The sequence below is a fragment of the Ranitomeya imitator genome, chromosome 5, assembly GCF_032444005.1.
Source record: "Ranitomeya imitator isolate aRanImi1 chromosome 5, aRanImi1.pri, whole genome shotgun sequence".
NCBI classification, from domain to species: Eukaryota; Metazoa; Chordata; class Amphibia; order Anura; family Dendrobatidae; genus Ranitomeya; species Ranitomeya imitator.
The window spans coordinates 429,812,859-429,839,517 of record NC_091286.1 but is presented as its reverse complement, the minus strand read 5'-3'; the positions used below and the strand labels follow the sequence as shown (position 1 = coordinate 429,839,517).

The following is a 26,659-nucleotide window of genomic DNA, read 5'->3' as shown; positions in this document are numbered from 1 at the left end:
GCAAGGATGGTATGCGACAAGGACCTGCCATGACGTCACGGTCATGTGACCGCGACGTCATTACGGGTCCTGCGCTACCAACCCTGGGACCGGAAGCTGCCGAGTGCACCGCACACAGGTGACATGACTACAAGGGCTCCCTCGGAAGGTGAGTATATGTTTATTTTTTATTTTTTAACCTGTGACATACGTAGCTGGGCAATATACTATGTGGCTCTGTGCTGTATACTACGTCACTGGGCAATATACTACATGGCTGGGCAATATACCACGTGGCTGGGCAATATACTACACTGGGCAATATACTATGTGACTGGGCAATATACTATGTGGTTGGGCAATATACTACGTGGCTGGGCAATATACTATGTGGGCTGTGCAATATACTACGTGGGCATGCATATTCTAGAATACCCGATGTGTTCGAATCGGGCCACCATCTAGTTATACCATAACCAGGATTTATTTACATTAGCACTTCACTTACTTGTACCGAGATGAACACATTCCATGCTTTGAACTATGTTGGTTATTTATTTGTGTGTATCATACTTACATTTATTACATAATTGCATTACATATAAGCAACAATACTATAGGTACCTACTATATATTGCAATAATGAGGCACGCATGCATGCCATCTATACAGCAGCCACTCTTCTGTATTTTACACTTTTTCTATACATTTTTATGTATTATGCACCTCCGTTCTCCTTTTTTCCAGACTCACTGCATATTTCTTGATCAATTTGTTTTCTAATAAAATAATATTTTGGTTTTATCTTGTGACAGTAATCTCATTTTTTCCTTTTTGTTTGTACTGACACTGTAGGTTATCATGGTTATGAAACAGTTGTAGTTGTTTTTTTCTGGACTAGAAGGAAGTTGCCAGCTTCTTAGCGCTCCCAAAAGTATCCCAAAAGAAAAAATGTTTTTAGATTTTTTCCAAATAATTTTGTGAGTTGAGCTCTTGTCTTCAATGCGGGGCAACAAAACGATCTGATTCTGGCTGTCCACTTTTACAAGCTAAAACCGTCACACTGTCTGCCCTTATTAGCTAAAATTGTCACACTGTACAGATCTTAATTGTCCCCCTTATGCTGCCCCATTTCCATTCTGGACCTTCTCTTCACTCTGTACCCTTAACCCTGCTGTTCTGTTTAGATTTCACATACACTTGTACTGTTCCCGGTCATTTTTGACCGTCCTTATAAAATAATCATTTTTAGCTAATCTAAGTGGTTTTTTTAAACAGTTTTTGCACTATTATATTGCTTGTGAAGATGGTAGTTCAAATACCAGAAAAAAAAATAAATACAAAGCTTGTTTTATATTTTTTTTATATCCAAAAGGGAACATGGTATTTTTTCGATTTTTGTAAAAATTGATTATTTTTGCAGATAAAAAAAAATCTTGATCTAAATGTTAACTATAAGTAATAATATCAAACATTATGTAGATATACTTTTTTCAAAGGCAAAAAAAAAAAAAAAAGCTTTTTTCTCTATAAAATGGCAAAAAACGTTGTTTTTTATACACTTATACTGTTCCCGGTCATTTTTGACCGGACCTAACATCCTCGTCTGTATCGGAGTCGTTTATAAACTCCTCCAATTCAGCTTGGGTGAAGTGTCTTCTTCTCATGCTGTAAGGCATCACTGTTGAATGAAAAAATAAAATATATCCATAAACAATGAATGAAAAAAAAAATCAAAACAATTTCGCAACAATACACACAATAACGTCCCGTCACACATTGAGATATGCCCTGTGATTATGGTGCTGGAGCGTCGCAAACAAAAATGAGGCATGCACTCATTCTATCACAGCAGTGAGAATATGTACTCATAAGCAGACATTGAGTCTACACAACCCTAATGCTAACCCCCTATCATCCATTCTATCACAGCAGTGAGAATATGTACTCATAAGCAGACATTGAGTCTACACAACCCTAATGCTAACCCCCTATCATCCATTTTATCACAGCAGTGAGAATATTGAATAATTTTAGAATAAAAGAATAATTTATCTGTAACATACCTGTAAAAATGGGACTTCAGAGCTCTGACGTCTGAACCTCTGCTCACTCTGTGTTGTCTCCAGCTGAACTGAAACTCTACACTGCTATGTTATCTGTCTACAGATAAGATCAGAGCAGACACCACCCTGCAGCAGGAAAAAGCTCACAGTACAACACTTTAGGTGAATTCTGCTTAGGACAGCATTGCACAGTGTAATACTGTACAACCAGCAAACACATGTAAAATCAGAAAATCATGATTTACAATATGAAATGTTGACAACTGAATGGAACTAGATCTATATGAACAGCAGGGTAAATAAAAACCAGTGAAATAAATTGCGCATAGCTATACTGGAAGCGAATCCGTCGGCTGTATCGCAACTTGAAAATGTTGGTATGTGTAAATCTTTTCTGACCAAAAGTAGTCAGATACATTGATAAATAGTAGTAGATGCAATATATAGTTCAAAATGAGGTGATAGCACCTTTATTTTTGTCAAAAATTGTCTGGAGAGCTGAATAAAGGCCTATCGGTCATTTTTGACCGAACAGTACAAGTGTAAAAAAAATTGTACCAAATAAAGTAAACAAAAATTAAAAAAAAAAAAAATTCCCAGAGAGTACCCCCCTAATGACGAAAAGTCAGGGAGCCTCAAGTCTCAGAATCACACGCTGAATTTTTATAACATTATAGAATTTCAAAAACGGTCATTTTTGACCTAACAGAACAGCAGCGTTAAACTGTGTTCCCCCATAGTTTCTAGTCTATATAATGTGCCAGCTCATACTTTCCCACTCTGCATTCTCCCACACATACTGTGCCCTCACGCTGTCTCTTTATGCTGCCCCCTCTCTATAGAGTGCGCCATATTTTTCCCCTACACTGCCCAGTCTATATACTGTGCCTCTCCTAATACTTTACTCCCTCTTTTGCATACTCTCCCCTCAATACTGTGACCTCATACTATATCTCCACACTGCCCCTTCCTATACTGTTCCCCATACTACCCGGTTGCTATAATGCGGTCCCTTCTCAAACTTTACCCCAATGTTGCCCCCTTTCTATACTGTACCCCATACTGTGTTGTCACTGTTCTGTGTCCCCTTCTCATGCTTTCCCTCATTCAGTACCCTCTCTATTCGATATCCCATATTTTCCCCTTCTCACACTTTTTAATCACATTCTGTCCATGCTGTGCACTCACACTGTCTCCCTATGCTGCTGCCTCACTATATTTCCACCTCCAACACTGACCAGTCTCTATATAGTGACCTCTTTCTCTCACCCCCATACTGCCCATTTAAACTATTTTACTCCAACCGTAAAATGTATGTGTTAGATTCCATGGGAGCACTTTTTTTTATCGCAAACTTCTCTTTTTCTGCTGGGCAGGAGTCATGTCTGGAGCAAGATCAGGATCATGCTGCTCTTTGTCCTGTTCAGCATGGAAGTGCCGTCGGCAAAGTCTTCAGTTAATAGTGGTGAGTACAATTGAATACAGGAAGCCAACTTTTTACATATTTTTTGAGCCAGTTATAAGAGCATCAGCTACCTCGGAGAATGGACGAATGCCACTCCTGAGGTGAATGCTGGTTGTGCTCATCAACTGAATTCTGAGATACTGTTTGCTTTCACTACCTGAACCCTTCAATGAACTTGGATGCTAAGGCTGATGATGACTTCTCCAAGCCTGACGGAAACTTTTTTCCCATATCCATTTTCAAGCAGTCAACCACTGACTTTTCCTATTATTATTAAGTGAGTCAGTAATTACACATCATTATGAGACTAAAACAGGCAAGTAGAAGCTATGGTGGGATCAAGTTCCCAAAGAACCATGCCTGTAATAAATCACAAAAAAATGTAATATACACTATATTCAGGATACAATTAGAGTGATTATGAATTAGTGTTCTACACTTACTTGATCCTTAAAAATTAGAAACCGCTTTAGCAATATGCACTAACTGAATACTACAGAGACTTAAAATGTTACAGCAGAAAGGGAAAATGAATCTAAATACTAGGAAAAGCAAGATAGGGCAGTACCATTACAGAGATAACAAAAATAAAAATAAAAAAAGTTATTTAAAGAAGCAAGGTGTTTGAGAAGTTCCAGCTTGCAATCAATTCTTGTGCATTCTAGATGTACGAGTCACTTCCAAAAATCCATTGGTATTGTTCCTCCAACCAAAAGTATGGACCAGAACATTAAGTTAGCTTCCATTGTTCCCATAGGAAACTCAGCTTGGTTAGTGTGTCAGGCACTTTCTGAGATAACCTGTCCACCACTTGAGCCCTCTCTCAGCAGCTCTACTGGCCAATCACAATGCAAATTCATTCTGAGAATAACGAAAATAGATATATTTACAGGTCAGTGTCAAACCAGGCCAAATGATTGCTGTCACCTGGAAGCAGGCCATTCATAAGATCCTGAGTGTGGCCTAAATTGGGCAAGCCATCAACTGGGTATATTCAGCACCAGGATGATGTCCTCCCACATCATGGTCCATCATTGGGTCCATAATATTTGTGGTGTTCCTGATGAAGAAGTCTTGTACTTTGAAACGCGTTGAATTAATCCATGATCTTATGGCTACATGTCTGGACCTTGAATTATTTAGCTGCGCAGATTAAATCCATGTTTTTTACCCATTTTTTTATCTCTGGTTGGTCACGAGTGGACAGGTGGATATGCTACAGCAGGATATACCTACGAGTTTATCCTTTGGCTTTAAATCGGTGAGTAGAATCTGATCTTTCTATTCAATTGTATCTGATAAGACCCTATTGCACTCTTTTCTCCAGCAGCACTTATTGTCTATATCCAAGAGTACATATGTCAACACCAAGATCTCCAGCCTCAGGCATTGGCTCAGTTCTGAACAGAGAGCTTGTAAGTTCAACTGACAAATGCTTCTTGTTGTCCTGAGGCTTTTCTTTAGACATACGGAATAGTACAATGGCTGCGTATGTTGCAACTCCTACATTTCTTGAGTGAAGCAGTTCTGTCAGAGAGGCAGTAGCACTTTTAGCCTCAATAACTTCAGCGGCTTCCTTGTCTTGAGCCTGTTCACAGAGCACACCAGCTGCAACCCATTAGATGTTTTCAATGGGAGAGTATAACAGCTGAACAAAAAGTGGAATGGTATTTAGCCCTTGGATAACAATTCTGTTGTGCACATCCCATTCAAGAATATGAAGAGCCCCTGTGCACCCTTCAACAATTTATTCCATATGTACACCTTCCACAAACTGCCGCTGTGTTCCCCCCATACATGTGCAATGTTGGGTGTCCTGGCGTGCACGGACCAGAAGCTGATCCAGCCTTGGAATCAGGTATGGACTGGGGCTGAAATTCAGCCCTGGCATTTGAAATCACACAGGCCCATGCTGTCCCCGTCCCCAAGCACCAGATGGAATATATTACTAATGCAGCGCCCCGAAGTCCTGGTCGTTGCAGTAATGTTATTCTTCCACCAGGGGGAGTGATGTTACATCTGAGGGCAATGAAGGAGATCTTCTGTCCAGGTATCACAACCACAAAACACACTTCACACTCCAGTCTGCCAGGAGGAGCCATGCTTCTACCTATTAGGACACTCCTCACACTTAGGTAAAACTGGTGGGTTGGTTAGGAAGTTAGACAGAAGCTGACTGGGGTTCACCCAGGCAGAAGCTGACTGGAGGGAGTAGGAGATAGTTAGTGAGTCCCGACCGAGTTTGGCAGAGGCTGGTTGGAGTGGGTTCCAGCCAGCTCCAGACTGCGGCCTGTGGAAGACGAAGGAGGGAACACGGAGCTGCGCCTGCATCCCATGTGGCAGCATCCTAAGAAAGGACACGAAAGGAATTGTGTTGCAGTGAGTGAGCAACGAAGTCAAAGCGAAAGGAGAGGAATATCAGAGGGAGACCAGCTAGAAGCAGGCTGCCTCCTTCTGAAGCGCACTACCGGTAGCCAGAACACCGAGGGAGTAAGGATCTCTATGCCGTTACTTCAGAGACTGGCAGGATAGTTGATTCCACGTCGGCTGCCAGACCATATACCCAGGAGGCAGGGTAGCAACTTGTGGGGGCCAGAGCATCTCTAGGGTCCCTATAAAAAGCCTCAGGCCACCAGTCATATGGGTTTGTCCTATCCGTCAGGGGGACAGAGAGAAGAGACTTAACATCTACAGTATAATAGTTGTGAGAACCTTACCGAGTTGCTCAGCAGGGAGGTACTACAATGCCCAGGTGCTAGAGGAAGGCTATTGAATTCCACCTGGATAAGGGGACTCTGGATTTGCCTTCAGACCGGCCAGACTGTGCCTGCCCTGTGGTCCCTACCCTGGACTGTGGATGCTGAAGCATTCAGTAAAGGTAAAGAGACTGCAACCTTGTGTCCTCATTATTCACTGCGCCTTACATCATCCACCATCTACACTCTGGGAAGCCCTGGGGACATACTTCACCTGTGGGAAGGTATACCATCTAGCTGCCATAACATCACCCCAACGGACCCCTAAGCAGCGTCGGTCACCCTGACTGAATACCACAGGTGGAATCACGAACATTATCCCTTTAAAGACATTCCCCCCACTACATTCTCTTAATCTCCTGGCTCTTACTGAAACCTGGATCCAGCAGTCAGACACCACCGCTGCTGCTGCTGCTCTTTCATATGGTGGACTACATTTTTCTCATGCCCCAAGATCAGACAACAGAGAAGGGTGGAGGCGTTGGCCTGCTCCTTTCACCCAAATGTACTTTCCAAGTTATCCCCCAAGTACCCTCACTTGTCTTCCCTTCCTTTGAGGTCCATACTGTCTGACTCTACGTCCCCTTCTCCATGCAAGTGGCGGTGGTGTATCGTTCTCCTGGCCCCTCTCATCAGTTCCTGGATCACTTTGCCTCCTGGCTTCCACACTTTCTCTCCTGTGACACCCCCACCCTTATCTTGGGTGATTTCAACATCCCCATTGCTTCTTCCCTCTCCCCATCTGCTTCTCACCTTTTATCTCTAACCTCCTCTTTCGGCCTCTCGTAGCATACTAACTCTCCAACGCATGAAGATGGAAACTCCCTTGACTTGGTCTTCTCCCAGCTTTGCTCAATGGATGATTTCACAAACTCCCCTCTCCCGCTCTCTGACCAAAACCATCTTTCATTCACTATCAAGAACTGCCATCCCGCTCAGGTCACCCCCACTTTCCACACTTATAGAAACATACAGGCCATTAACACCCAGAAACTTATGAAGAACTTGCAGTCCTCATTGGCCCCAATCTTCTCTATCTCATGTCTTGATTCTGCTCTGAAGCATTACAATAGTAACATAGTAACATAGTTAGTAAGGCCGGAAAAATACATTTGTCCATCCAGTTCAGCCTATATTCCATCATAATAAATCCCCAGATCTACGTCCTTATACAGAACCTAATAATTGTATGAAACCCTGCAAAGTGCCCTGGATGAAGCTGCACCTCCTATACATAAAACAACTCAGCACAGACGGTGACAACCGTGGCACACACTGCAAACACATTTCCTGCAGCGGTGCTCCAGGTGCGCCGAACGTCTGTGGAGAAAATCTAATCTACCCGAAGATTTCATCCATTATAAGTTCATGCTAAAAACATACAACTCTGCCCTTCACCTCGCCAAACAAACCTATTTCAACACCCTCATCACCTCACTGTCAAATAACCCTAAACGTCTCTTTGACACTTTCCAGTCCCTACTCAACCCAAGAGAGCAGGCCCCAACCACAGATCTCCGTGCTGACGATCTGGCCAATTACTTCAAAGAAAACATTCGATAGGAAATCATCTCCCAATCTCTTCATACCATGCACTGTCCTCCCTCCCCCACTGCATCTTGTTCACTCTCTGACTTTGAACCAGTTACAGAAGAAGAAGTAAGCAGGCTCCTTGCATCTTCTCGCCTGACCACTTGCACCAGTGACCCCATTCCGTCACATCTCCTCCAGTCCCTTTCCCCGGCTGTCACCTCTCACCTAACAAAAATATTAACCTTTCCCTCACTTCCGGTATTTTTCCCTCCTCATTTAAGCATGCCATCATACATCCATTACTTAAAAAACCATCCCTCGATCAAAACTGTGCCGCTAATTATAGACCTGTCTCTAATCTTCCCTTCATCTCTAAACTCCTCGAACGCCTGGTCCACTCCCATCTTACCCGCTATCTCTCAGATAACTCTTCTCGACCCTCTTCAATCTGGCTTCCGCTCTTTACACTCTACTGAAACTGCCCTCACTAAAGTCTCTAATGACCTACTAACCGCTAAATCTAATGGTCACTACTCCATGCTAATTCTCTTGGATCTCTCTGCAGCATTCGATACTGTGGATCATCAGCTCCTCCTCACTATGCTCCGCTCCATCGGCCTCAAGGACACCGTTCTCCTTTGGTTCTCCTCCTATCTCTCTGACCGATCCTTCACTGTATGTTTTGCTGGTTCCTCCTCCTCTCACCTTCCCCTTACTGTTGGGGTTCCTCAAGGATCAGTCCTAGGCCCCCTCCTCTTCTCGTTGTATACTGCCCTATTGGACAAACAATCAGTAGATTTGGTTTCCAGTACCATCTCTATGCTGACGACACCCAATTATACACTTCTTCTCCTGATATCACACCGGCCTTTTTAGAAAACACCCGTGATTGTCTTACTGCTGTCTCTAACATCATGTCTTCCCTCTATCTGAAACTGAACCTGTCAAAAACTGAACTCCTCGTGTTTTCTCCCTCTATTAACCTACCTTTGCCTGACATTGCCATCTCCGTGTGCGGTTCCACCTTTACTCCAAAGCAACATGCCCGCTGCCTTGGGGTCATCCTTGATTCCGAGCTTTCATTCACCCCCCACATCCGATCACTGGCTCGCTCTTCTTATCTGCACCTCAAAAACATTTCCAGAATTCGCCCTTTTTTACTTTCGACTCTGCAAAAACTCTTACTGTCTCACTTATTCATTCTCGTCTGGACTATTGTAACTCTCTACTAATCGGCCTCCCTCTTACCAAACTCTCCCCGCTCCAATCTGTCCTGAATGCTGCAGCCAGGATCATATTCCTCACCAACCGTTACACCGATGCCTCTACCTTGTGCCAGTCATTACACTGGCTACCCATCCACTCAAGAATCCAGTACAAAACTATAACCCTCATCCACAAAGCACTCCATGGCTCAGCACCACCCTACATCTCCTCTCTGGTCTCAGTCTACCACCCTACCCGTGCCCTCCGCTCCGCTAATGACCTCAGGTTAGCATCCTCAATAATCAGAACCCCCCCCACTCCCATCTCCAAGACTTTACACGTGCTGCACCGATTCTTTGGAATGCACTACCTAGGTTAATACGATTAATCCCCAATCCCCACAGTTTTAAGCGTGCCCTAAAAACTCATTTGTTCAGACTGGCCTTCCGCCTCAATGCATTAACCTAACTATCCCTGTGTGGCCTATTAAAAAAACAAAACAAAAAAAAAAACATAATCAGGTTCCTCGCATCATGTTCTCATACACTTTATGCAGTTAATAGCCCTCTGTTTCTGTACTGTTACATACTTAGGCAGTTAACTGATTCATGCAGCTTTACATAAACACCCGAGCCTTACACTATGGCTGGTCCGAATAACTAAAGCAATTGTTACCATCCACCTCTCGTGTCTCCCCTTTTCCTCATAGTTTGTAAGCTTGCGAGCAGGGCCTTCATTCCTCCTGGTATCTGTTTTGAACTGTGATCTCTGTTATGCTGTAATGTCTATTGTCTGTACAAGTCCCCTCTATAAGTTGTAAAGCACTGCGGAATATGTTGGCGCTATATAAATAAAAATTATTATTATTATTATTATTACATCAACGGACCTCCCTAGGGCCACGGGCCGGGTCAGCCACCGTGACATCCCCACCGAGAACCGAAGGACCCGGTATCGAGTACCCCACGACCCTTGGGGGCGCTCCACTAATATTTCCCTGAATGGAGAAAAGTAAGATTTACTGCAAGACCAATATACTAATGATACCCGTGGCCTGCTGGAGTAAGTGATTGAGTCAGCGACTTTGTGCTCCGTCACAACTCTTAGCAGTATGGGTGTCTTGAGAACACTGATTCTGTTAACAACGTTGCAGACAAGGCAGCCCATGACCAGACAGACCCTTCTGGCATTTGCCAGAATTGCCAAATGGCCAGTCCGGCCCTGCTTGGAATAGCACCTTGTTCAGGTAATGGTGCATGGTTAGCCTGGCACAATGCAAGGAATCAAGTCAACAGTGGTCTTAATGAGGGGCCAGTGAGAGGGTGGATGCATGTTATGATGAGGTAATTCAGTACCACAATGGACATAGAAGTTAGAGCACATACAGTGATCTGACAATAACCCAAAAACATAGAACGAGCTCTGAGACGTGGGAACTCTGCTGACCGCAATCCCTAATCCTCTCCAACCACACTAGAGGCAGCCGTGGATTGCGCCTAACGCTCCCTATGCAACTCGGCACAGCCTGAGAAACTAGCTAGCCTGAAGATAGAAAATAAGCCTACCTTGCCTCAGAGAAATACCCCAAAGGAAAAGGCAGCCCCCACATATAATAACTGTGAGTTAAGATGAAAAGACAAACGTAGAGATGAAATAGATTTAGCAAAGTGAGGCCCGACTTACTAAACAGAGCGAGGATAGGAAAGGTAACTTTCCGGTCAACAAAAAACCCTACAAACAACCACGCAAAGGGGGCAAAAAGACCCTCCGTACCGAACTAACGGCACGGAGATACACCCTCTGCGTCCCAGAGCTTCCAGCAAGCAAGAAAAAACAAATAGACAAGCTGGACAGAAAAAAACAGCAAACAAAATAGCAAAGCTGAACTTAGCTATGCAGAGCAGCAGGCCACAGGAACGATCCAGGAGGAAACAGGTCCAATACTAGAACATTGACTGGAGGCCAGGATCAAAGCACTAGGTGGAGTTAAATAGAGCAGCACCTAACGACTTCACCACAACACCTGAGGAAGGAAACTCAGAAGCCGCAGTACCACTCTCCTCCACCAACGGAAGCTCACAGAGAGAATCAGCCGAAGTACCACTTGTGACCACAGGAGGGAGCTCTGCCACAGAATTCACAACAGTACCCCCCCCTTGAAGAGGGGTCACCGAACCCTCACCAGAGCCCCCAGGACGACCAGGATGAGCCATATGAAAGGCACGAACAAGATCGGGAGCATGGACATCAGAGGCAAAGACCCAGGAATTATCTTCCTGAGCATAACCCTTCCACTTAACCAGATACTGGAGTTTCCGTCTTGAAAGACGAGAATCCAAAATCTTCTCCAACTCCCCCTCCACCAAAACCGGGGCAGGAGGATCAACAGATGGAACCATAGGTGCCACGTATCTCCGCAACAATGACCTATGGAATACATTATGTATGGAAAAAGAATCTGGAAGGGTCAGATGAAAAGACACAGGATTAAGAACCTCAGAAATCCTATACGGACCAATGAAACGAGGTTTAAACTTAGGAGAGGAAACCTTCATAGGAATATGACGAGAAGATAACCAAACCAAATCCCCAACACGAAGTCGGGAACCCACACAGCGTCTGCGATTAGCGAAACGTTGAGCCTTCTCCTGGGACAAGGTCAAATTGTCCACTACATGAGTCCAAATCTGCTGCAACCTGTCCACCACAGTATCCACACCAGGACAGTCCAAAGACTCAACCTGCCCTGAAGAGAAACGAGGATGGAACCCAGAGTTGCAGAAAAACGGCGAAACCAAGGTAGCCGAGCTGGCCCGATTATTAAGGGCGAACTCAGCCAAAGGCAAAAAGGACACCCAGTCATCCTGATCAGCAGAAACAAAGCATCTCAGATATGTTTCCAAGGTCTGATTGGTTCGTTCGGTCTGGCCATTAGTCTGAGGATGGAAAGCCGAGGAAAAAGACAAGTCAATGCCCATCCTACCACAAAAGGCTCGCCAAAACCTCGAAACAAACTGGGAACCTCTGTCAGAAACGATATTCTCTGGAATGCCATGTAAACGAACCACATGCTGGAAGAACAATGGCACCAAATCAGAGGAGGAAGGTAATTTAGACAAGGGTACCAAATGGACCATCTTAGAGAAGCGATCACAGACCACCCAAATGACTGACATCTTTTGAGAGACGGGAAGATCTGAAATAAAATCCATAGAGATATGTGTCCATGGCCTCTTCCGGACCGGCAAGGGCAAAAGCAACCCACTGGCACGAGAACAGCAGGGCTTAGCCCGAGCACAAATCCCACAGGACTGCACAAAAGAACGCACATCCCGCGACAGAGATGGCCACCAAAAGGATCTAGCCACCAACTCTCTGGTACCAAAGATTCCAGGATGACCAGCCAACACCGAACAATGAACCTCAGAGACAACTTTATTCGTCCACCTATCAGGGACAAACAGTTTCTCCGCTGGGCAACGATCAGGTCTATTAGCCTGAAATTTTTGCAGCACCCGCCGCAAATCAGGGGAGATGGCAGACACAATTACTCCCTCTTTGAGGATACCCGCCGGCTCAGATAAACCCGGAGAGTCGGGCACAAAACTCCTAGACAGAGCATCCGCCTTCACATTTTTAGAGCCCGGAAGGTACGAAATCACAAAGTCAAAACGGGCAAAAAACAGCGACCAACGAGCCTGTCTAGGATTCAATTGCTTGGCAGACTCGAGATAAGTCAAGTTCTTATGATCAGTCAAGACCACCACGCGATGCTTAGCTCCTTCAAGCCAATGACGCCACTCCTCGAATGCCCACTTCATGGCCAGCAACTCTCGATTGCCCACATCATAATTTCGCTCAGCAGGCGAAAACTTCCTGGAAAAGAAGGCGCATGGTTTCATCACCGAGCAATCAGAACTTCTCTGCGACAAAACAGCCCCTGCTCCAATCTCAGAAGCATCAACCTCAACCTGGAATGGAAGCGAAACATCTGGTTGACACAACACAGGGGCAGAAGAAAAACGACGCTTCAACTCTTGAAAAGCTTCCACAGCAGCAGAAGACCAATTGACCACATCAGCACCCGTCTTGGTCACATCGGTCAATGGTTTAGCAATACTAGAAAAATTGCAGATGAAGCGACGATAAAAATTAGCAAAGCCCAGGAACTTTTGCAGACTTTTCAGAGATGTCGGCTGAGTCCAATCATGGATGGCTTGGGCCTTAACAGGGTCCATTTCGATAGTAGAAGGGGAAAAGATGAACCCCAAAAATGAAACCTTCTGAACACCAAAGAGACACTTTGATCCCTTCACAAACAAAGAATTAGCACGCAGGACCTGAAACACCGTTCTGACCTGCTTCACATGAGACTCCCAATCATCCGAGAAGATCAAAATGTCATCCAAGTACACAATTAGGAATTTATCCAGGTACTCTCGGAAGATGTCATGCATAAAGGACTGAAACACTGATGGAGCATTGGCAAGTCCGAATGGCATTACTAGATACTCAAAATGGCCCTAGGGCATATTAAATGCAGTTTTCCATTCATCGCCTCGCTTAATACGCACAAGATATACACACCTCGAAGATCTATCTTGGTGAACCAACTGGCCCCCTTAATCTGAGCAAACAAATCAGATAACAACGGCAAGGGGTACTGAAATTTAACCGTGATCTTATTTAGAAGGCGGTAATCTATACAAGGTCTCAGCGAACCATCCTTCTTGGCTATAAATAAGAACCCTGCTCCTAATGGCGACGATGATGGGCGAATATGCCCCTTCTCCAAGGACTCCTTCACATAACTCCGCATAGCGGCGTGCTCAGGCACAGACAAATTAAACAGTCAACCTTTTGGGAATTTACTACCAGGAATCAAATCGATAGCACAATCACAATCCCTATGCGGAGGTAGGGTATCGGACTTGGGCTCCTCAAATACATCCCGGTAATCAGACAAGAACTCTGGAACCTCAGAAGGGGTGGATGACGAAATAGTCAGAAATGGGACATCACCATGTACCCCCTTACAACCCCAGCTGGACACAGACATGGATTTCCAATCTAATACTGGATTATGGACTTGTAGCCATGGCAACCCCAACACGACCACATCATGCAGATTATGCAACACCAGAAAGCGAATAACCTCCTGATGTGCAGGAGCCATGCACATGGTCAGCTGGGTCCAGTACTGAGGCTTATTCTTGGCCAAAGGCGTAGCATCAATTCCTCTCAATGGAATAGGACACTGCAAGGGCTCCAAGAAAAACCCACAACGCCTAGCATACTCCAAGTCCATCAAATTCAGGGCAGCGCCTGAATCCACAAATGCCATGACAGAATACGATGACAAAGAGCAGATCAAGGTAACGGACAAAAGAAATTTTGACTGTACCGTACCAATGGTGGCAGACCTAGCGAACCGCTTAGTGCGCTTAGGACAATCAGAGATAGCATGAGTGGAATCACCACAGTAGAAACACAGCCCATTCATACGTCTGTGTTCTTGCCGTTCAACTCTGGTCAAAGTCCTATCGCACTGCATAGGCTCAGGTTTAAGCTCAGGTAATACCGCCAAATGGTGCACAGATTTACGCTCACGCAAGCGTCGACCGATCTGAATAGCCAAAGACATAGACTCATTCAGACCAGCAGGCTTAGGAAATCCCACCATGACATCCTTAAGGGCTTCAGAGAGACCCTTTCTGAAAATAGCTGCGAGCGCACCTTCATTCCATTGAGTGAGTACGGACGACTTTCTAAATTTCTGACAATATACCTCTATATCATCCTGAGCCTGACACAGAGCCAGCAAATTCTTCTCTGCCTGATCCACTGAATTAGGTTCATCGTACAGCAATCCGAGCGCCAGGAAAAACGCATCGATATTACTTAATGCAGGATCTCCTGGCGCAAGAGAAAATGCCCAGTCCTGAGGGTCGCCACGTAAAAAAGAAATAATGATCAAAACTTGTTGAACTGGGTCACCAGAGGAGCGAGGTTTCAAGGCCAGAAATAGTTTACAATTATTTTTGAAACTCAGAAATTTAGTTCTATCTCCAAAAAACAAATCAGGAATAGGAATTCTTGGTTCCAACATAGATTTCTGATCAATAGTGTCTTGAATCTTTTGTACTCTTGCCGAGAGCTGATCCACACATGAAGACAGACCTTTAATGTCCATCGCTACACCTGTGTACTGAACCACCCAAATGTCTAGGGGAAAAAAAAGGCAAAACACAGTGCAGAGAAAAAAAAATGGTCTCAGAACTTCTTTTTTCCCTCTATTGAGAATCATTAGTACTTTGGGCCTCCAATACTGTTATGATGAGGTAATTCAGTACCACAATGGACATAGAAGTCAGAGCACATACAGTGATCTGACAATAACCCAAAAACATAGAACGAGCTCTGAGACGTGGGAACTCTGCTGACCGCAATCCCTAATCCTCTCCAACCACACTAGAGGCAGCCGTGGATTGCGCCTAACGCTCCCTATGCAACTCGGCACAGCCTGAGAAACTAACTAGCCTGAAGATAGAAAATAAGCCTACCTTGCCTCAGAGAAATACCCCAAAGGAAAAGGCAGCCCCCCACATATAATGACTGTGAGTTAAGATGAAAAGACAAACGTAGAGATGAAATAGATTTAGCAAAGTGAGGCCCGACTTACTAAACAGAGCGAGGATAGGAAAGGTAACTTTCCGGTCAACACAAAACCCTACAAACAACCACGCAAAGGGGGCAAAAAGACCCTCCGTACCGAACTAACGGCACGGAGGTACACCCTCTGCGTCCCAGAGCTTCCAGCAAGCAAGAAAAAACAAATAGACAAGCTGGACAGAAAAAAACAGCAAACAAAATAGCAAAGCTGAACTTAGCTATGCAGAGCAGCAGGCCACAGGAACGATCCAGGAGGAAACAGGTCCAATACTAGAACATTGACTGGAGGCCAGGATCAAAGCACTAGGTGGAGTTAAATAGAGCAGCACCTAACGACTTCACCACAACACCTGAGGAAGGAAACTCAGAAGCCGCAGTACCACTCTCCTCCACCAACGGAAGCTCACAGAGAGAATCAGCCGAAGTACCACTTGTGACCACAGGAGGGAGCTCTGCCACAGAATTCACAACAGATGCAGTAACTTTACCACCACTGGGAGTCCATAGTGGAGTCATACAGCATTCTGAGCCATCTCTGCTTCTTGGTGTCTGCTGGTAAGGTGAGGAAGCGCACATATAGCAGGCCCTGTGATGTCCTATCTGTCACCAGCACGTAGAAATATGTGCACTATTGCCTCAATACCACCAACTTGACAGACCATCATCTTATACTTGTAAGTGTTGCATGTGAGATTGGACAGAATACCAGCTGCTGTCATGATTCCAATGGCAGGGAATCACAAAAGGACAAGCACCAACGAGCTCTAGGGTGATGGAACCTGAGCTGACCGCGACCCTAAACCTGAACACACAAATAACAATAGCCGGGGAACGTGCCTACGTTGATCCTAGACATCTCGCACCAGCCGAAGATCTAACTTCCCCTATTAGAAGAAACACAGACCTCTCTTGCCTCCAGAGAAATACCCCACATAAATAGCAGCCCCCCACATATAATGACGGTGAAATGAGAGGAAGGCACATACACAGTATGAAAACAGATTCAGCAAAATGAGGCCCGCTAAAACTAGATAGCAGAGGATACAAAAGTAAACTGCGCGGTCAGCAAAAAACCCTTCAAAAAACCATCCTGCAATTACTTGAACTCATGTTCCAACTCATGGAACATGAGGAGCAATTACAGCCCACTAGAGCAACCAGCAGCAAAGAAACAATTATATGCAAGCTGGACAAGACAAAAATAAAGCAAAACGTGGAACAAGAAAATCAAAAACTTAGCTTGTCCTGAAGATTACTGAAGCCAGAAGCTGAGGAAACAAAACACTCTGATAACCTTGATAGCCGGCGGGGAAATGACAAGAAAGCCCGGTTAAATAGGAAACTCCCAAATCCTAATAGAACAGGTGGACACCAGAGACAGCAGAACACAAATCACCCAGTACCATCAGTAACCACCAGAGGGAGCCCAAAAACAGAACTCACAACAGTACCCCCCCCCTTGAGGAGGGGTCACCGAACCCTCACGAGAACCACCAGGGCGACCAGGATGAGCCCTATGAAAAGCGCGGACCAAATCATCAGCATGAACATCAGAGGCAACCACCCAAGAATTATCCTCCTGACCATAACCCTTCCACTTGACCAAATATTGGAGTTTCCGTCTGGAAACATGAGAATCCAAGATCTTCTCTACAACATACTCCAATTCTCCCTCCACCAGCACCGGAGCAGGAGGCTCAAGCGAAGGAACAACAGGTACCTCATACCTCCGCAACAACGACCGATGGAACACATTATGAATAGCAAACGATGCCGGGAGATCCAAACGAAACGACACAGGGTTAAGAATTTCCAAGATCCTATAAGGACCAATGAACCGAGGCTTGAACTTAGGAGAAGAGACCTTCATAGGAACAAAACGAGAAGACAACCACACCAAGTCCCCAACACGAAGTCGAGGACCCACGCGGCGACGGCGATTAGCAAACTGCTGAGCCCTCTCCTGGGACAACTTCAAATTGTCCACCACATGACTCCAAATCCGATGCAACCCATCCACCACCATGTCCACTCCAGGACAATCAGAAGGCTCCACCTGACCAGAGGAAAAACGAGGATGATAATAATAATAATCTTTATTTTTATATAGCGCTAACATATTACGCAGCGCTTTACAGTTTGCACTCATTTTCATCGCTGTCCCCGTTGGGGCTCACAATCTAGGTTCCCTATCAGTATGTCTTTGGAATGTGGGAGGAAACCGGAGTACCTGGAGGAAACCCACGCAAACACGGAGAGAACATACAAACTATTTGCAGATGTTGTCCTTAGTGGGGCTTGAACCCAGGACTCCAGCGCTGCAAGGCTGCTGTGCTAACCACTGCGCCACCGTGCTGCCCGTGAAACCCCGAATTACAAAAGAAAGGAGAAACCAAGGTAGCAGAACTAGCCCGATTATTAAGGGCAAACTCGGCCAGCAGCAAAAAGGTAACCCAGTCATCCTGATCAGCAGAAACAAAACACCTCAAATAAGTTTCCAAGGTCTGATTAGTTCGCTCCGTCTGGCCATTCGTCTGAGGATGGAATGCAGACGAAAAGGACAAATCAATGCCCATCTTAGCACAGAACGTCCGCCAAAATCTAGACACAAACTGGGATCCCCTGTCAGAAACGATGTTCTCCGGAATCCCATGCAAACGAACCACGTTCTGGAAAAACAGAGGGACCAACTCAGAGGAGGAAGGCAACTTAGGCAAGGGTACAAGATGAACCATTTTAGAAAAGCGGTCACACACAACCCAGATGACAGACATTTTTTGAGAGACAGGGAGATCCGAAATAAAGTCCATGGAAATGTGCGTCCAAGGCCTCTTCGGGATAGGCAAAGGTGACAACAATCCACTGGCTCGAGAACAGCAAGGCTTAGCCCAAGCACAAACCTCACAAGACTGCACAAAAGAACGCACATCCCTCGACAAGGAAGGCCACCAAAAAGACCTGGCCACCAAGTCTCTAGTACCAAATATTCCAGGATGACCTGCCAACGCAGAAGAATGGACCTCGGAGATGACTCTACTGGTCCAACTATCCGGAACAAACAGTCTCTCAGGCGGACAACGATCAGGTTTACCCGCCTGAAACTCCTGCAAAGCACGTCGCAAGTCTGGGAAGACGGCCGACAAAATCACACCATCCCTAAGGATACCAGTGGGCTCAGAATTTCCAGGGGAGTCAGGCACAAAACTCCCAGAAAGAGCATCCGCCTTCACATTCTTTGAACCTGGCAGGTATGAAACCACAAAATTGAAACAAGAGAAAAACAGTGACCAACGAGCCTGTCTAGGATTCAGACGCCTGGCAGACTCAAGGTAAATCAGATTTTTGTGATCAGTCAAGACCACCACACGATGTCTAGCACCCTCCAGCCAATGACGCCACTCCTCAAATGCCCACTTCATGGCCAAAAGTTCCCGATTACCCACATCATAATTCCGCTCAGCGGGCGAAAATTTTCTAGAAAAGAACGCACATGGCTTCATCACCGAGCAATCGGAGCTTCTCTGTGACAAAACCGCCCCCGCTCCAATCTCGGAAGCATCAACCTCAACTTGGAAAGGAAGCGAAACATCAGGCTGACGCAACACAGGAGCAGAAGAAAACCGGCGTTTAAGTTCCTGAAAGGCCTCCATAGCCGCAGGAGACCAATCAGCAACATCAGCACCCTTCTTAGTCAAATCCGTCAAAGGCTTAACAACACTAGAAAAATTAGTTATAAAACGACGATAGAAATTAGCAAAGCCCAAGAACTTCTGCAGACTCTTAAGAGATGCAGGCTGCGTCCAGTCACAAATAGCCCGAACCTTGACGGGATCCATCTCAATAGTAGAAGGGGAAAAAATATACCCCAAGAAAGAAATCTTCTGGACTCCAAAGAGACACTTTGAGCCCTTTACAAACAAGGAATTAGCCCGCAGGACCTGAAACACCTTCCTGACCTGCTGAACATGAGACTCCCAGTCATCAGAAATAACCAAAATATCATCCAAATACACAATCATAAATTTATCCAGATATTCACGGAAAATATCATGCATAAAGGACTGGAAGACTGAAGGAGCATTAGAAAGTCCGAAAGGCATTACCAAATACTCAAAATGGCCCTCAGGCGTATTAAATGCGGTTTTCCACTCATCACCTTGCTTTATTCGTATAAGATTATACGCACCCCGAAGATCAATCTTAGTGAACCATTTAGCCCCCTTAATGCGAGCAAACAAATCAGTCAACAAAGGCAAAGGATACTGATATTTTACGGTAATCTTATTCAAAAGACGATAATCTATACAAGGCCTCAAGGACCCATCTTTTTTGGCCACGAAAAAAAAACCTGCTCCCAAAGGGGACGAAGATGGACGGATATGTCCCTTTTCCAAGGACTCCTTAACATAATCCCGCATAGCAGTATGCTCTGGCACTGACAGATTGAACAAACGACCTTTAGGAAATTTACTACCAGGAATTAAATCTATATCACAATCGCAATCCCTGTGAGGAGGAAGCGAACTGAGCTTAGGCTCCTCAAAAACATCCCGATAATCAGACAAAAATACAGGAACCTCAGAAGGAGTAGATGAAGCGATAGAAATCGGAGGTGCATCATCATGAACCCCCTGACATCCCCAGCTTAACACAGACATTGTTTTCCAGTCAAGGACTGGATTATGAGTTTGTAACCATGGCAGACCAAGTACTAGAACATCATGTAAATTATACAATACCAGGAAGCGAATCACCTCCTGATGAACGGGAGTCATACGCATGGTCACTTGTGTCCAGTACTGAGGTTTATTCATAGCTAAAGGTGTAGAGTCAATTCTCTTCAAAGGAATAGGGACTTCCAGAGGCTCAAGACTAAACCCACATCGCTTGGCAAATGACCAATCCATAAGACTCAGGGCAGCGCCTGAACCAACATAGGCATCGACGGAAATGGATGATAATGAGCAAATCAGAGTCACAGACAGAATGAACTTAGACTGTAACGTACTAATGGCAACAGACTTATCAACCTTTTTTGTGCGTTTAGAGCATGCTGATATAACATGAGCTGAATCACCACAATAAAAGCACAACCCATTTTTCCGCCTATAGTTTTGCCATTCACTTCTAGACTGAACTCTATCACATTGCATTGTCTCAAGTGCCTGTTCAGAAGACACCGCCAAATGGTGCACAGGTTTGCGCTCCCGTAAACGCCGATCAATCTGAATAGCCATAGTCATAGACTCATTCAGACCCGTAGGCGCAGGGAACCCCACCATAACATCTTTAATGGCCTCAGAAAGGCCATCTCTGAACTTTGCAGCCAGGGCGCACTCATTCCACTGAGTAAGCACTGACCATTTCCGAAATTTTTGACAATATATTTCTGCTTCATCTTGCCCCTGAGAGAGAGCTAATAAAGCTTTTTCAGCCTGAATCTCCTGGTTAGGTTCCTCATAGAGCAAACCCAGTGCCAGAAAAAACGCATCCACATTAAGCAACGCAGGATCCCCTGGTGCCAATGCAAATGCCCAATTTTGAGGGTCACCCCGCAGGAAAGATATAATAATCTTAACCTGCTGAGCAGGGTCTCCAGAAGAGCGAGATTTCAAAGAAAGGAACAGCTTGCAATTGTTCCTAAAATTCAGAAAACTAGATCTATCTCCAGCAAAGAACTCTGGAATAGGAATTCTAGGTTCAGACATAGGAGCATGTACAACAAAATCTTGTATATTTTGAACCTTAGCAGCAAGATTATTCAAGCTGGAAGCTAAACTCTGGACGTCCATGATAAACAGCTAAGGTCAGAGCCATTCAAGGATTAAGACGAGGAAAAAGAAAAAAAAAAAATCAGCCAGGCTGCAATTAAGGCTAGGCAGCAACCTCAGAGGAGAGAAAAAAAAAAAAAAAAAAACTTCCTCAGACTACTTTTCCTCCTACTTCAGCCCAAACATTTTGGCCGGCTATACTGTCATGATTCCAATGGCAGGGAATCACAAAAGGACAAGCACCAACGAGCTCTAGGGTGATGGAACCTGAGCTGACCGCGACCCTAAACCTGAACACACAAATAACAATAGCCGGGGAACGTGCCTACGTTGATCCTAGACGTCTCGCACCAGCCGAAGATCTAACTTCCCCTATTAGAAGAAACACAGACCTCTCTTGCCTCCAGAGAAATACCCCACATAAATAGCAGCCCCCCACATATAATGACGGTGAAATGAGAGGAAGGCACATACACAGTATGAAAACAGATTCAGCAAAATGAGGCCCGCTAAAACTAGATAGCAGAGGATACAAAAGTAAACTGCGCGGTCAGCAAAAAACCCTTCAAAAAACCATCCTGCAATTACTTGAACTCATGTTCCAACTCATGGAACATGAGGAGCAATTACAGCCCACTAGAGCAACCAGCAGCAAAGAAACAATTATATGCAAGCTGGATAAGACAAAAATAAAGCAAAACGTGGAACAAGAAAATCAAAAACTTAGCTTGTCCTGAAGATTACTGAAGCCAGAAGCTGAGGAAACAAAACACTCTGATAACCTTGATAGCCGGCGGGAAATGACAAGAAAGCCCGGTTAAATAGGAAACTCCCAAATCCTAATAGAACAGGTGGACACCAGAGACAGCAGAACACAAATCACCCAGTACCATCAGTAACCACCAGAGGGAGCCCAAAAACAGAACTCACAACAAGCTGCACAAGTTACAACATTGATATCATCTGACCCAAGCCGCTGAACAAGAGTTCCTAGAAGACCTTCCATTCCCTCCTGTTTAGTTGCAGCATCGGAAAGATTTCTTAATGTCCAAAGACAATTCTGTACCAGACGCTGGCTTGGGTCTGTGAGGTGCAACCCCAAAGCTTGCATGCAACCTGCTTCAACAATAGCAGGCATGTTGCTGGAGCCGACATACAACACCTTCAGCACACAACTTGTGGTCCACAGAAGTTTCTTATAACTGTACGTCCACATTATTGAGAAAAATGTTTGAGTACCACCACTTGCAAGAATTATTAACTTGCTCTCTTGGTTTCCATAAGCTAAAATTTGGAGTCAATCTGTTGTGAAGGCTAAAAATTTGACATTTGTTTTCTTCAGCAGGGCAATCATTTTCTGCAACCCACCAGCTAAGCGAACTGCCATTTTTGAATCTTATTCATGGAAGAGAAGATTGTGCAGCACAGAAACCACAGGTGACAAAAGCATTTTGAACAAAGCAGGAATGCCTCCAGATTTGGACATGGCCAGCAACCCTTCACGATGATGAGAAAGTTTGTGACACTTACCAGCAGTACACCGCACTGTTTCTACATCATTTGTGTTTTGCATGGTACGAACAATCGCAGAAACCAATTGTGGAGAACGCATGATAGCATGGCGGGAAGTTTCCTTTTTTTGACAATTGATGAACTATAACTGCAGCTTTGCTAACCACAACCTGATCCTCATCATTAAGCGGTTTTGTTAGCTGAGGAATAGCCCAGGTAGCCAATTCTGCATCATCTTGATAGTTTATCAAGTTGACTACAGCATGTTTCAGCATCTGGGAAGATTCTGCCAAGCACTGCACATTTGTAGGATGAGTAGACTCAAACTGTGTTGAGGGAATCTGCATGCCTTCATCTAGAGTTTCTGGAAACATGGCAGCATGTACCCTCTGGGCTCTGATCACTGTAAACTGCCCATCAATATCTGCCACATACAGTACTTGGGATGTGTCCACATCGTCTTCATTTGGATTTCCCTTCTCGCTAAGAGATGGGGCAGTTGTAGTAGCTCCAGAATGAATTCCAGAATCCAAATTAGACTGCTGTTGCCAGTGACTGACTGCCGCTTTCCGATCTGGCTCCATTGCCATGTCTAGCTCCATTAAGTCAGCTTAATTTGCCATGTTTCAGTCCAAGACAGACTGCTGTAATGTGGAAGCCGCTCAGTCCTAGACTCCAGGCTCTGGCTGCTATAACAATGTCGTCCAGTCTCGGCCTCCTCCTCCAACCCTCACTCTCCTTATTCCGTGCCCCACATCAGGAGTCACGTTACATAGGGTTCTGTACCAGGAGGAACGCAAGTCATACGGTAATGTTAATAAATCCCTGTTATACGCAATCTCCACATGGCTTCCAAGTTAGCCACAAACCTCTCCGCTTTCTCCCACCACACAACGTGACACCAAAATAATAAAATACGCAGGAGGATCGATTTTTGATCAAAGCTTTTATCTGGGATATGTTTTAGCAGGGGCCAGTAAGAACTTGTTTGGAACCTGTAATCAAAATAAAAAGAAAAAATGTAAGTTAGAAAACAATCTGAAAAAAAATATTATCTTCTATCGCATGCCCTTTTCTGTGCACTTCAATATAGAAATCGAGTGTAGTTAAGGAAGCATTCCCAGTCCTCAAATACCTTATCAATATATAGGTAGTATTTTGTGGATGTGATGAAATGCATACTGATCATCATCCTCTCTCGTTTTCAGTAACATTCTTATCCACTGAACAACATGCTCATTATTTAGCTCAGCTGGCTCACACAGTGTCTCCTTGGTCGACCCCCATAGATGCTTTCCCAATGTAAGCGTAAAAGAACCACACCAAGGCTGTCATACATTGAAAAAGTGACTGCTGGCAGTGGTCAACATATAAGACTAGCTTTAATTGAAGCAATGCAGTTCAAAAGAGGTTTAGAACATTGATGAAAATCAGAGAAGACAGTGATTAGTATGCATTGAAACACATCATATGACTCAACATACTGAACATACATATTGAGTTGGAGTGTTTCCTTAAACAATCCCAGTGGCTAAACATTGAATCTGCATACAAGTAATACTGTGGTAAGCTGTCCTTTAATAAAAATTACAAATTTTATGAGTGCAGAATTTTTAATGGCCTTTAATCATACATATACCATTACTTTTTGTCATGCTGTTATACTGAGGGTAAATGCAGAGTAACACAAACTCCACTAGATGGCAAAAGAGTGGAGAGTGAGCGGAATATCCTGCTATGAAGCAGACCCACAGTAATACAGCGAAGCTACCTCTAGGTGGTAGCGGAATAGTCAAAGAGCCAAGTTGATACCAGAGGACAATGCAGTACCGAAGGGAAATCAAAGGCGCAGAGTCACACGAGAGCAAAAGGTCAGTACTGATCAGTAGCAGAGATACCAGAAGTGGGAGACAGAATCAGGTCAGAGCCAAGCTTAAGTCAAATACCGGGGATCAAAACACACAGGGAAATAAGGACCAGAGACGGGTAGGTGGAAGGTCAACAGACATGGGTCGGGTCAGATGAATGCAGCAGGACAGATCAGGAACTCACCAGAGCCAGCTAGCACGCTGAAGGCAAGCAATATAACTGGCACCTCACACATGTTGCTGTACAGAGATATAGCAAACCGGACACAGGAACAAGGCAGGGAAAGTTAACCCCTGACATGACCAGACCGGAAAAGGAGAGACAATGCAAAACCCCGGCCTGGATCATGACACTTTTCCCCAAGAGCTTTTTGAATAGTATTTTGAGCTCTGATTAGGCAGCTACAAAAGATTATTATAAGGATAAACTTTCATTTTATTTGTATTATCCATTGACATTGTTCCAAGGGCAGGCCCAGAGCAAAGTGTTATCAATCACATATTGTAATAGAAGTTATAACATTCAGATGCAGATAAAACTGCAGCCAAGAAATCTAATAGAAAGGTTGGCAGTTATTTCTTTAAAAAGCAAAATAAAATTTGCATAGTGCAGTACAGCGGTAGCACCGTATGCAGTGATGAGGCAGTGACCCAGCAAAGTTCAAAGCAAAAATCTCTTTAATGTTCAACTCAAAACACGCAGCACACGATAGCCTCTGGATCGCAGCCAGGAACCATATCCTCTGGATTACAGTCACTAAACAATCACGTCTGACTGTTGCTGTGGACAACTACACCACCGTGTTAATGCTCTACTCACAGCAACACACAGTACACGATATCCTCCGGATCGCAGCGGGGAACCATATCCTCCAAGTTACAGTCACTAAACAAGACAGACCTCCTTTTGGGACAAGTTGCCATGGGTGACTGCACTGCTGTGTACGCTGTGGGTGTCAGGCTTTCAGCTGCCTTGGCTGCTTGGCTCTGCTGGCCTGTGGTGCCTCACACAGGTGGAGCTCTGCAAAGCCGACTGCTCTGTACTCCTCCAAACACAAGACTGACACTAAACCTGACACACCCAAAGCCTATACTGCAAGGTTTTTAACTAGCAACCTGTGGCCTTCAGTCACATGGAAAACCCGTCCCGGAATGAAACGAACTGCACCAATACCATCTGCAGTCTCTTTCAAAACAGGTTTTCCATAAATCTGCTTTGGACAACCAACATGTCAAAGACCTATACTCACTTTATTCTGCATTGCAACCACAGCTACACCTGTGACTGTAATGCCCTCTCATAGCCTCAATACGCCTCCGTGCGCATCCTGGGGGGAACATACAGTGACCCTCACTTGTAACACCAGTCACTGCCTCACAACAGCCAAAGCAGCATAAACAATGAACAACATGCGATAGCATCAGGCAGAGAAGAGTCACAAAGTCGGGTACAGCCAGGTGAGCAGGCTTCTGCCTAATGCTTGGCAGCTATCACAACATCTAGTATAGCATAAACAATCAGAAGAGAATATGTGTACAAGCAGAAAATGCAGCTGTCACTCAGTGGTAAATCAGGATAGTTAGAGGATGCCACATCGCACAGCTTTACCATGAAAATAGGGAGATAAAGCCTTAAACCACTGAAGAAATTGTATAGATAGGACCCGATTCATCAAAGCAATTTTGCAAAACTCTGGCTAAAACTGCTTTGAAAAAATGAAATTTACATTTTATTTAATTTTTTTAGTTTTTGGAATAAAACTTAAAATTTCATTTTTTTGAGGGCCAGATTCTTATTCATACATTTTAAGGGATAGGACCCCATCAGTGC

General features: G+C 44.7%; 1 long non-coding RNA gene and 1 pseudogene across 1 annotated transcript; both read right to left on the bottom strand.

Annotated features, from left to right (window-relative positions):
• Positions 1 to 1,325: 1,325 nt before the first annotated feature.
• Positions 1,326 to 2,172, bottom strand: LOC138680792 (uncharacterized). The gene is made up of 2 exons (XR_011321773.1): positions 2,046 to 2,172; positions 1,326 to 1,660 (listed from the first exon to the last, which is right to left on the bottom strand). It is a non-coding gene; the product is annotated as an uncharacterized lncRNA (long non-coding RNA).
• Positions 2,173 to 4,136: 1,964 nt separating this feature from the next.
• LOC138680791 (catenin beta-1-like) lies at positions 4,137 to 23,624 on the bottom strand (annotated as a pseudogene).
• Between the last annotated feature and the right edge of the window lie 3,035 nt (positions 23,625 to 26,659).